Raw genomic sequence first — 8,384 nt, 5'->3', positions numbered from 1 at the left:
ATATGCTACTGGAGATCAGTGGAGAAATAACTCCAGAAAGAATGAAGAGATGGAGCAAAAGCAAAAACAACACCCGGGTGTGGATATGACTGGTGATAGAAGCAAAGTCTGATGCTGTAAAGAGCAATATTGCATAGGCACCTGGAATGTTAGGTCCCTGAATCAAGGCAAATTGGAAGTGGTCAAACAGGAGATAGCAAGTGTGAACATTAACATTTTAGGAATCAGTGAACTAAAATGGACAGAATGGATGAATTTAACTAAGATGACCCTTGTATCTACTACTGTGGGCAAGAATCCCTTAGAAGAATTGGACTAGCCATCATAGTCAACAAAAGAGTCCAAAATGCAGTACTTGGATGCAATCTCAAAAATGACAGAATGATCCCTGTTCATTTCCAAGGCAAACCATGCAATATCACAGTAATCCAAGTCTATGCTCCAACCAGTAATGATGAAGAAGCTGAAGTTGAATGGTTCTATAAAGGCCTACAAGACCTTCTAGAACTAACATCCAAAAAAGATGTCTTTTTCATTATAGGGGACTGAAATGCAAAAGTAGGAAGTCAAGAAATACCTGGAGTAACAGGCAAATTTGGCCTTGGAGTACAGAATGAACCAGGGCAAAGGCTAATAGAGTTTTGCCAAGAGAAGGCACTGGTCATAACAAACACTCTCTTCCAACAACACAAGAGAAGACTCTACACATGGACATCACCAGATGGTCAACACCGAAATCAGATTGATTACATTTTTCGCAGATGAAGATGGAGAAGCTCTACACAGTCTGCAAAAACAAGACCAGGAGCTGACTGTGGCTCAGATCATGAACTCCTTATTGCCAGATTCAGATTTAAATTGAAGACAGTAGGGAAAGCTACTAGACCATTCAGGTATGACCTAAATCAAATCCCTTACGATTATACAATGGAAGCGACAAATAGATTCAAGGGATTAGATCTGATAGATAGAGTGCCTGAAGAACTATAGACAGAAGTTCATGACATTGTATAGGAGACAGGGATCAAGAACATCCCCAAGAAAAAGAAATGCAAAAAAGCAAAATGGCTGAGGAGGCCTTACAAATACCTGTGAAAAGAAGAGAAGCAAAAAGCAAAGAAGAAAAGGAAAGATATAAGCATCTGAATGCAGAGTTCCAAAAAATAGCAAGGACAGATAAGAAAGCCTTCCTCAGTGATCAATGCAAAGAAATAAAGGAAAACACACGTTAGTAAAGTGATGCTCAAAATTTTCCAAGCCAGGTTTCAACAATACATGTACCATGAATTTCCACATGTTCAAGCAGGATTTAAAAAGGCAGAGGAACCAGAGATCAAATTGTCTACATCCACTGGATCATCAAAAAACCAAGAGAGTTCCAGAAAAACATCTATTTCTGCTTTATTGACTCTGCCAAATCCTTCAACTGTGTGGATCACAACAAACTGTGGAAAATTCTTCACGAGATGGGAGTACCAGAGCACCTTACCTGCCTCCTGAGAAATCTGTATGCAGGTCAGGAAGCAACAGTTAAAACTGGACATGGAACAACAGATTGGTTCCAAATAGGGAAAGGAGTACGTCAAGGCTGTATATTGTCATCTTGCTTATTTAACTTATATGCAGAGTACATCATGAGAAACGCTGAGCTGGGTGAAGCACAAGCTGGAATCCAGATTGCTGGAAGAAATATCAATAACCTCAGATACGCAGGTGACACCACCCTTATGGCAGAAAGTGGAGAAGAACTAGAGTCTCTTGATGAAACTGAAAGAGGAAAGTGAAAAAGTTGGCTTAAAACTCAACATTCAGAAAAGAAGATCATGGCATCTGGTCCCATCACTTCATGGCAAATAGATGGAGAAACAGTGGAAACAGTGGCTGACTTTATTTTGGGGGGCTCCAAAATCCCTGCAGATGGTGACTGCAGCCATGAAATTAAAAGACGCTCGCTCCTTGGAAGAAAAGTTATGACCAGCCTAGACAGCATATTAAAAGCAGAGACATTACTTTGCCAACAACGGTCCATCTGGTCAAAGCTACGGTTTTCCCAGTAGTCATGTATGGATGTGAGAGCTGGACTATAAAGAAAGCTGAGTGCTGAAGAACTGATTCTTTTAAACTGTGATGTTGGAGAAGACTCTTGAGAGTCCCTTGGACTGCAAGGAGATCCAACCAGTCCATCCTAAAGGAAATCAGTCCTGAATATTCATTGGAAGGACTGATGCTAAAGCTGAAACTCCAATACTTTTGCCACCTGATGCGAAGAACTGACTCCTTTGAAAAGACTCTGATGCTAGGAAAGACTGAAGGCGGGAGGAGAAGGGGACGACAGAGCATGAGATGGTTGGATGGCATCACCAACGCAAAGCACAAGAGTTTGAGTATACTCTGGGAGTTGATGGTGAACAGTGAGGCCTGCTGTGCTGCAGTTCATGGGATCTCAAAGAGTCGGACACAACTGAGTGACCGAACTGACTGTGCCGACTCAGTCACTATGTTACGTCCAACTCTTTTGTAACCCCCTGGACCGTGGTCCACCAGTCTCCTCTATCCATGGGATTTCCCAGGCAAGAATCCTAGAGAGGTTGCCTTTACATTCTCCCCATTTTACTTTTTATTAGAGCAATTAGATTTTATTAATTTTATTTTAACTGTTTAGGAGTTATACAGTCTATTTTGGTAGTACCAAAAGATATTGTTTCACAATTTTATTGAGGTATATAATTTATAATTTTGGAACCCAATGAACTATAGCCTGCCAGGCTCCTCTGTCTATGGAATTCTCCAGTCAAGAATCCTAGTATTGGTAGCCATTTCATTCTCCAGGGGATCTTCCTGACCCAGAAATTGAACCCAGGTCTCCTCCAGTGCAGGCAGATACTTTACTGTCTGAGCCAGGGAAGCCCAATAAACGTTTTGTAAGCAGATGAGTTTTCAATGATGTTTTTACAAATTTATGCAGCTGTGCAGCCATCAGTATAATTCAGTCTTAGAACTCTTTCATCATCCTATAAAATTTCATTATGTCCTTTTGCAGTCAATCTCCTCTCTCAGTCAGCTTCAGGCACACATTGATTTTCTGTCTCCATAGTTCTGCCTTTTCTAGAAATGTCATATAAATGCAATCATACAGTATGTAATCTTTGTGTCTGACTTCCTTCACTTTGCATAATAAGTTTAGGTTCATACATGTTGTTGCATGTGTCAGTTGCTGCTGCTGCTGCTGCTGCTAAGTCACTTCAGTCACGTCTGACTCTGTGCGACCCCACAGACGGCAGCCCACCAGGCTCCCCTGTCCCTGGGATTCTCCAGGCGAGAACAATGGAGTGAATTGCCATTTCCTTCTCCAGTGCATGAAAGTGAAAAGTGAAAGTGAAGTCGTTCAGTTGTGTCCAACCCTAAGCGACCCCATGGACTGCAGCCCACCAGGCTCCTCCATCCATGGGATTTTCCAGGCAAGGAGTGGGGTGCCAATGCCTTCTCCGTATCAGTTGCTAATTCCTGCTAATTCCTGAGTAACTGGTACTCTCAAAAGTCTTCTCCAACACCATAATTCAGAAGCATCAATTCTTCGGCTCTCAGCTTTCTTTATAGTCCAACTCTCACATCCATACGTGACTACAGGAAAAACCATAACCTTGACTAGACAGACCTTTATTGGCAAAGTAATGTCTCTCTGCTTTTTAATATGCTGTATAGGTTGGTTATAACTTTCCTTCGGACTGCAAGGAGATCCAACCAGTCCATCCTAAAGGAGATCAGTCCTGAGTGTTCATTGGAAGGGCTGATGTTGAAGCTGAAACTCCAATACTTTGGCCACCTGATGCAAAGAACTGACTCATTTGAAAAGACCCTGATGCTGGGAAAGACTGAAGGCAGGAGGAGAAGGTGATGACAGAGGATGAGATGATTTGATGGCATCACCAACTCAATGGACTTGAGTTTGTGAAAACTCGGAGCATTGGTGATGGACAGGGAGGCTTGGCGTGCTGCAGTCCATAGGGTAGCAAAGAGTTGGACATGATTGAGCAACTGAACCTAACTGAACAATATTCTTTGTATAGATATACCATTTTTTATTTTATCTGTTCATCATGAGTTGATGAATGTATTGTTTCCAGTTTTTGGCCCTTATCAATAATGTTGCTATTAATGTTCACATACAAGTCTTCATACAGACCTATGCTTTCGGTTCTCTTGGGTAAATATCTAGGAGTAGAATGCTAGGCTATATGAGAACTGTGTGTTTCCGCTATTCACTGCTTGGCATAGACCAAGAAGGGGAAGGGCCTAAGCTCTCTGGCTACTTTGGTAGCTAAACATTGGTGCGCTAACCAATGTTTCTGACACTTTCACTGGGCTCTTCCTTGCTCCCTTTGTACAGTCCTTCTGAACCTTCAACATCCCTAAAACCCTTCCCATATTTTTAACCATCCTCTTTTTTCCTTTGTTTTGGGTTTTAGTTCTTCCCTCAGACTGAGTCCAGCTACTTTTTGCCTTGAGGGATGCCTCATAATTTTCGGCCCAACAGGAGCACCTTTACTTGCTTTTCAACACTGTCATAAATTTATCTATAGTGTGATTGGTTGTGAAAGTGGAAGTTCTGACCAAAATCAAAAGATAGTAAATAATCAGGTCTCAAAGTGAAGTGATAGACAGGTTTTCAAAGCAGGAGATTGGAAAGCAGTTAAAAAACTGACCCACAATGAAGATAAAATGGGTTAGGAAAGTGGCTGCTAAGTCACTTCAGTCGTGTCCGACTCTGTGCGATCCCATAGACGGCAGCCCACCAGGCTCCCCCGTCCCCAGGATTCCCCAGGCAGGAACACTGGAGTGGATTGCCATTTCCTTCTCCAATGCATGAAAGTGAAAAGTGAAAGTGAAGTCGCTCAGTCGAGTCCGACCCTCAGCGACCCCATGGACTTCAGCCTTCCAGGCTCCTCCGTCCTTGGGATTTTCCAGGCGAGAGTACTGGAGTGGGGTGCCATCACCTTCTCCGTAGGAAAGTGGAGGAGGGAGAAAATGTGTGGAGAGCTGCTGCCATTATGGTAACTCACTCCTGTCCTAGCACCTCCATTTCCTCCTTCCCCTCAAGCCCAGAGTAGACGTCAAGGAACCACTGGAGAGCTTGATACCTGTTCCCTGGGTTTGAGGAGCACATTGGTCTGATGTCTGTCAGTGGGCTGAGAAGTCAGGGAAGAGACAGAGAGATGTTTCTGCCTTGAGAAAGAACTGCATTCCTTTCTGACACAAGCCAAAGGTGCGTGACCATCAGGGATGACATGTGGAGATCTTGGGAGGAATATCAGCCAGGAGTCACTTTAAAAGTGTTCCAGTGCTTCTGCTAAAGGCAAAGGAGACCCCAAGAGGGGGTCTGTGCGAGTGGGCTGAGACTCGAGAGGAGGAGCAGCAGGGTTCACTAAGGGATGTGAATTCATTACAGCCCCTGCAACTGGGTAAACACAGCAAAGAACCTACAGAGCACTGCAAGAGAGTCCACTTGAACACCTGCAAGGCCTAGAGAGAATGTCATTTATAACAGTATTAGTCAAATGAGAACATTCTCTTTCTGTGTTCCTTTCTTTTCCTCTCTCTTTATGGCCCAACCTCCAAGGGACCGTAAGTTATAAGTAGCATGCTGAAGGAGGACACATCAGAGGGAAAAGAAAGTCTTGAGATCTCCTCTTCCAGGGGTCAGGAGGCCTGGCCTGAAGTTGGTCCTAACTGCAAGAGAGGATAATTTCATTCCGAATCAACTTTAGAATTATGATTCCTGCAAAGAGTTGACCATACTAATTTTCATATTCAAATTATGTTTTGTGACTTAAAGTGAACATGAGTCTATTTCCAAAGAGAGATTAAGAAAGTCATAGGGACCTTCTGGAGATTTCAATGTGGCAGCAGAACTACTTCCCTCATTTATTAAGTTTTAAAGGGATGATAGTCAACCACATAGTTAGTTCATCAATTATAACTTTTCATTTGGGTTTGCCAAACAATATGGTTACAATTTTTATTTCCGTGTAATGGACTTAGAGTGGTGGGGGAAGTTGAAGTGCTTTCAAAGTCCAATTTTTTTTTTTAACCTCTGAAATCTTACATTCTTTAATGATTGTTTTCCAAATATAACTATCTATTTTCTCAGCATTCTTATTGTTTCTTCATGTTAGTTCTAGGCACTAGTCAATTAAACCTTGTGTTTCCCAGCTTGGACTCAACTTCCTTTCTTTTCTACCCAAGATGTTCTAGTGCATTATTTCAACTTTGCCATCCAACTTCTACCACCTGATCGTTTTTTCCTTTATGTGGCCATGCTGTGCGGTATGCAAGATCTTAATTCCCCAAACGAGGGGTCAAACCCATGCCTCCTGCAGTAAAAGTGTGGAGTCCTGACCTCTGGACCACCAGGGAATTCCCGTCGTCCACCTCATCTTTGCACTGATCCTGCTATCTGACTTTTCTGGTTCATACACAGGCTGCTGAGCAATACTGCAGAAATTATTTAAACCCACATTCAGCAAATTCCTATTCTCACAACTAAGCTGGGTTCCTAGTACTACTTTGCAAAATATTTATACATTTTTCTGGGCCAATTTCCTTTTCTGCCCATTTTTGTAGTTTTTCTAATTCTTTGTCACTCATTTCAAGCTCTGTGCTCTGAATAAATTCATGTTTTATTTATAAATTCATGTTCTATTTATATTTATAAAATGCCAAACCAGTGTTTATGATCAAGTTCTCACTTTCTCAATTCCACCTAAAATTTTATTAATATTTCCATGTTTTCTCTAGTCCCTCTAGTGTCAGGTGGAGATTACCTTCCTACTGACTTCATTTATTTTGTTTCCTTGTGTTCTGTGTCAGTGCACTTGAACAGTCAGGGGATCTTTTTAAAATGATTCATCAGGTCTGGGATGAGGCCAGAAACTGTGGGGTTCTAACTGGTGGCTCAGAGGCAAAGACTCTGTCTGCCAATGCAGGAGATGTGGGTTTGATTCCCTGCGTCAGAAAGATCCCTTAGAGAAAGGAATGGCAACCCGCTCCATTATTCTTGCCTGGGAATCTCCATGGACAGAGGGGCTTGGCGGGCTACAGTCCATGGGGTTGCAAAGAGTCAGACATTACTGAGCAGCCATACAACAACAACAACCACCTTCCAGGTGATGCTGCTGTTGCTGGTCCCCAGACCACACCTGGACCACCACACTTATATTCACTTTTCAGACCCTTAGATTTGGTTCCCCCTTTCACTGCTTACTAGAGAGATATCCTAGTTGTCAAATCCAAAAATTATTTCCCAGCACCCACCTGACTTGATCTTTTACTTAGCTGCCATAACACTATTCTCTCCTACGTGAAAGTGAAAGTGAAGTCGCTCAGTCGTTTCCGACTCTTTGCGACCTCATGGACTGCAGCCTACCAGGCTCCTCCATCCATGGGATTCTCCAGGCAAGAATACTGGAGTGGGTTGCCATTTCCTTCTGCAGGGGATCTTCCCGACCCAGGGATCGAACCCAGGTCTCCTACATTGCAGGCAGACGCTTTAACCTCTGAGCCACCTCCCTATTCCTTGAACCAAATCCTTCTCAGTATCTTTCCTAAATACTCTTCATCAATGCATATATTTTTATGTTTTAATTTTTTATCCTTTGGCCGCACTGCTTGGCATGTGAGATCTTAGTTTCCTGACCAGGGGTTGAACCCATACCATCTGCATTGGAAGTGTGGAGTCTTAACCACTGGACCACCAGGAAAGTTCCTATGCATATTTTAAATGTAGGTGTTTCAAGTTCCTGTGCTTTATTTTCTTTTCACTCTGTATATAGTACTCTGATCTTCACCTCCAGCTTTCTTCATCGCATATTCATGATAGTATTAGGGTTCTCCAGTGAAACAGAACCAGTAGGAGCCATGTATGTGAGATTTATTATGGGAATTGGCTAATGCAATCATAGAGGCTGAGATAAGCCACAGCGTGCCATCTGCAAGCTAGCAAACCAGCAAAGCCAGTGGCATAATTCATACTGAGTTGGAAGGTCTGAGAACCAAGAGAGACAATGGTGTAACTCCTTCCCTGCAAACCTAGAGGCCACTGGTGCAAGTGCCAGAGCCCAGTGGCCCGAGAAACAGGAGTTTTGACATCTGAGGGCAGAATGAGGTGGATATTACAGCTCCAGAAGAGAAAGAGAGAATTTGCTTTCTCTCTCTGCCTTCTTGTGGGCTTCACAGGTAACGTTAGTGGTAAAGAACCTGCTTGCCAATGCATGGTTTCAATCCCTGGGTGGGGAAGGTCTCCTAGAAGAGCACATAGCAATCCGCTCCACTGTTCTTGCTTGTAGAAGCCCATGGACAGAGGGAACTGGTGGGCCACAGTCCATAGC

This window comes from Capra hircus, chromosome 5 (assembly GCF_001704415.2).
Source record: "Capra hircus breed San Clemente chromosome 5, ASM170441v1, whole genome shotgun sequence".
Taxonomy (NCBI): Eukaryota; Metazoa; Chordata; class Mammalia; order Artiodactyla; family Bovidae; genus Capra; species Capra hircus.
Note: the sequence above shows the minus strand (reverse complement) of the source record.